Source organism: Rhagoletis pomonella, unplaced genomic scaffold (assembly GCF_013731165.1).
Source record: "Rhagoletis pomonella isolate Grant_MI unplaced genomic scaffold, Rhpom_1.0 Rhpom_scaffold_00003, whole genome shotgun sequence".
Lineage (NCBI taxonomy): Eukaryota > Metazoa > Arthropoda > Insecta > Diptera > Tephritidae > Rhagoletis > Rhagoletis pomonella.
In genome coordinates this window covers 101,484,900-101,489,553 of record NW_023458557.1, presented here as the reverse complement: position 1 = coordinate 101,489,553, position 4,654 = coordinate 101,484,900, and the positions used below count along the sequence as shown (strand labels likewise).

General features: G+C 35.4%; 1 protein-coding gene across 10 annotated transcripts in view; it reads right to left on the bottom strand.

Annotated features, from left to right (window-relative positions):
• Positions 1–4,654, bottom strand: part of LOC118735995 (nuclear receptor coactivator 2) — a gene marked incomplete at its 3' end in the record, with an annotated part of 105,787 nt that overhangs the window by 86,305 nt on the left and 14,828 nt on the right.

The window sequence follows — 4,654 nt, the reverse complement described above, 5'->3', positions numbered from 1 at the left end:
ATCATAAACGTATTTCTTGCCCATCAAGCATCAATTCTGAATAAATTAACTTTAATATTTACTGATTTATCGAAGATTTCGTATTTCTCCAAATCACCGTTATATGGGATGTGGGCGTGGTTTTTGTCCGATTTTAAAAATTTTCCCCATTTGGTATGCTGTAGCAAGGCTAACTGTGCCAACTTTGGAATAAATTGGTAGAGCGGTTACCAAGATATAAACATGTAGCAATAAGTGGGCGTGGCTACGCCCATTTTCCAAAAAAATTATAATATTCTTAGTTTTCGTTTAAAAGTTATTGTAAATATCAATTTTGAGTGAATAATCTTTAGTAGTTATTAAAATATCGCAGCTTTCGTATTTCTGAAAATTACCGTTATATGGGAGGTAGGCGTGGTTATTGTCCGATTTTGCCCATGTTCAATATCATCAGTCCTACGTCCGAAAGAAGTGCACGTACAAAGTTTCGTTAAGATACATATGCTATACAAATCGCACGTTTAATAAAATACTGAATTATTTCCGAATTTCAATTTTGTGGGAAAAGGCAGTCAAAGTTTGATCAATTCATACAGTTGGTATACAGAAACACAGATGGAAAGTGTAGTGATATGTTAGGCTGAACATATCCTCCTTATCAAGCTTATTAATTGTATGATGAAATCTCCAAAAGCGTAAATTTTGAATTATTATATATTATTAAACGGGCAATATGTACGTAAGTGCCTGTATGTGTGTACATTGGGGTGGTCCAAAAACAGTAAAGTCGGAATTGTAATGCTCTCACCCCCTATGATTGTTCTATATCGAAAAAAAGTATACCCCTATTTTTTATTTTGAAATAAAAAAATATTTTGAGGTCGCTCAAAGCGCTCAAAGTTTTGCATGTATTTTTATATTGGGAAAAAAAAAGCTTTTCGTAGAAATGGTATAGAATTCTTGAAAATCAATGTTTTTCGATCGGAAAACTCTGGTTCTCTTCAGGAGCCTTTCAATAATAATACCCAATTATTTATTTAACCATTTTTTAATACTAACGATTGTAACGATGATAGGGGTATAGAACAATCCTAGGGGGTGCGAGCATAAAAAGTCCGACTTTACTTTTTAACATGCATTATTGGACCACCCTAGTGCACATATATGTGCAAGCTCTTTGTCATTGACGTAGCTAGCATGGGTTGCACCCGTGCGGATATTCAGGTGTCACCCTAATGCAAATATGATTTTTATTTAATACAAATAAGAGTCATTACTAATAAGTAAAAATATTATAATATCAATCGTACTGTTTTATGTCCATACTACACTCTAAAAAAAAATTTTGTAGATTTCCTAGCTAAAAGGTAGGTTACTGATTTCCTACCTTATTATTCGCGAAATTACATGCTCGATTATTCAACGAATAGTTTGTTTAAATTTCGGACTTTTTAGAGTGTAATATAGCTGCTGTGGTGTGCGTAAATTCATTACGAAAGTGTGTACAAGCTACAAAATACACATCTGCTGTTTTATTTCACCCGTAGAATTGCGTAAAGCCGCTAACAAAAAGGATTTTAACACACGACAACGAGAAATATACATATTCGTCGTGTAAGTTTACCAAAGAATTTTAAAAATAAACAAAAATATACTCGACTTATAGTCGCAATTTTAAACAGATTTTTTAGAGTGTAGGGATGTTGCGAATGCGGTATTTTAGACATCCGCGGATGCGAATGCGGATGCGGATGTTTAAAAGCTAACTTCCGCGGATGCGGATGCGAATGCGGATGTCATGTATTTTTAAGAAATAATTTAGGTGGGTAAATTAGGTGATTTAGGTAAATAAAAAATGGAAAGGTTAATAATTTTTAATAATCTGCCTTATTCTGAGTTTTGCCCGAAAAAAAATTCACCCGAAAATTTGTATTCCGACCATAGTAAATATGTACATGAAAACCAAAAGTGAAAAGTGAACCGGTTCGGGGAAAATTAAACTCATGATAAGACTGAATGTTTTTTTTAGTACTTTAATTTAAAAATTGGAACATTGTACTTAATAAAAACTTTTTGAAGGGTCGTAAATCAAACCTGCGCTACTATACAACTACTCGCTCGAGGCGACAAACTTGAAAAACTGGAGACTTGACAAAATTGTAAATTCTTTTCGACTGACACTGCAGGAGAGGACTTTCAGTTATATTTATTTATTTTTATTGCGGTGCAATAATTACTTTTTGAGAATTTCATCGGGGCTGCAAATGTCGGATGTATCCTCCTGACTTTCCTCTTTACAATCTAACATCATGGCACAATCGTTGTTTAAACACCGTTTTTTTCGAAAGAATTCTTCATTCTCGTCCTTTTGGTTTGTTTCAGAATTTGTCACGTCATCAGCGTTTCTCGATTTTAGTTTTGATTACTAATTTTTAATGCTTTCTTCTGTGACTGGTTAGATATACGTCTGTGCACTTGCACAATATTCAAGGGACCGAAAATAACAGTTATTTTTTTATACCCGAGCGCACTTGTGCACAAGGGTATTATAACTTTGTTCACATAACGGTTGTTTGTAACAGGCAAAACGAATCGAGATAGATATAGACAAATGTATACATAAATGATCAGAATGAAAAGAGAAATCGATTAAGCGGTGACTGTCTGTCCGTCCGTCCGTCCGTCCGTCTGTGCACACGATAACTCGAGTAAAAATTGAGATATCTTAACGAAACTTGGTACGTGAACTTCTTTTGGGCGTAGGACGGATGGTATTGAAAATGGGCGAAATCGGACAATAACCACGCCTACCTCCCATATAACGGTAATTTTAAGAAATACGAAATCTGCGATATTTTTTGTAACTACTGAAGATAATTCACTCAAAATTGATACTTACAATGAGTTTCAGACGGAAAACATGAATTTTATAAATTTTTGGAAAATGGGCGTAGCCACGCCCACTTATGGTTACATGTGTATAGCTTGGTAACCGCTACACCAATTTCTTCCAAACTTGGCACAGTTGTTGGTCCTGGTACAGCATACCAAATGGCCGAAAATTTCTAAAATCGGACAATAACCACGCCCACATCCCATATAACGGTAATTTCGAGAAATACAAAATCTTCGATAAATCAGAAAATATTGAAGCTAATTTATTCAAAATTGATGGTTGCAACAATTCTTTACCAAGAAATACGTTTATGACAAAATTTTGGAAAATGGGCGTAGCACCGCCCACTTGTGATCACATACATATATGTATCTCGCTAACCGTTATAGCAAGCTCGGTATGGTTATTGTGCTTGCCACATAAAAGCAAACCGTTGAAAATTGTTGAAATCGGACTAAAATTGAGGCCGCTTTTCATATAACGGTAAATTTCAGAAATGCTTGAAATTTCAATATTTCGAAATTTAAGGACACCAATTTACTTAAAATGTAGCGGTAGGTTACGGAAAGGTGAAGTATATTTAATACTTGCGCCGGGTATTTAATGTTCGGCTCCGCCCGAACTTAGACTTTCTTACTTGTTCCGAGTTAAATTTGGCCGTCGGCCGCTGTGGTGTAGTGGTAAGCAGTGCGCGCTTCCACTCCGCAGCACCAGGGTTCAAACCCTGGTCAAAGCAACATCGCAAAAATAAAGAAAAAAAAAGTTTTTTCTTAACAGCGGTCGTCCCTCGGCAGGCAATGGCAAACCTCCGAGTGTATTTCTGCCATGAAAAACAGCTTCTCACAAAAAATACAATCGCCGTTCGGAGTCGGCGTAAAACTGTAGGTACCTTCGCTTTGTGTGACAACATCAAGGCGCACGCCACAAATCGGAGGAGAAGCTCGGCCAAACACTATCTATTATTATTATTATTATTAAATTTGGCCTAATATTTTTTATTAAGAAATAAACGTCCTACCCAGATAATAAAGAAACCGCTTATCCAAATTAAACAAATTTGGTATCATATGAAATAGGACTGAAATAGCTTTTAAACAGAAATAACGAATGAAGGTTACCACCTCTATTTATATATTTTTATAACTTAATACTAAAGAAATTCATGTAAATATATGACCCAATGTTTGTTCTATGGTAATTAATTACCATTTTTTATTGAAATATTTTTCAATGAGTGGCTTTCGTCTTTTAGATATTTCAGTTTTAATTCAAGCCCTCTTTCATTAGATACCAAACTTTTTTAATTTGGAAAGCGGTTTGTTTATTATCCGGAAAGTACTTTTATTTCGGAATAAAAAATACTTGGCACAGTTTAAATCATAAAAAAATAACTGTAATTTTCGGCCCCTTTAATATTCGCATTCGCAAAAGATCCGCATTGATTTTTGCGAATGCGAATGTTAAAAGTAATGTGGAAACTCCGCGGCTGCGAATGCGAACATTCGCAACAACCCTGGTACATATATTTGTGAACGTACAGTTATGTCGTCGCCTCCGACAGCTAATGTTTGGGCTCTTTAAGCACTTGCTAACTACCTCCTGCTCAGGCTTGTCTATGAGAGACGCAAACATTTTCTCTCTCTCTCGCGCATGGCGTAAACGGAAGTTAGCAGAGCACGCGATATTTTTTGAAATATGTCCGCGGCAAAATTATTCTTTTCACGGATAAACAACGGATAATTTACGGCAAATTATCAGATAGTTAGTTTGGGTTTAGCT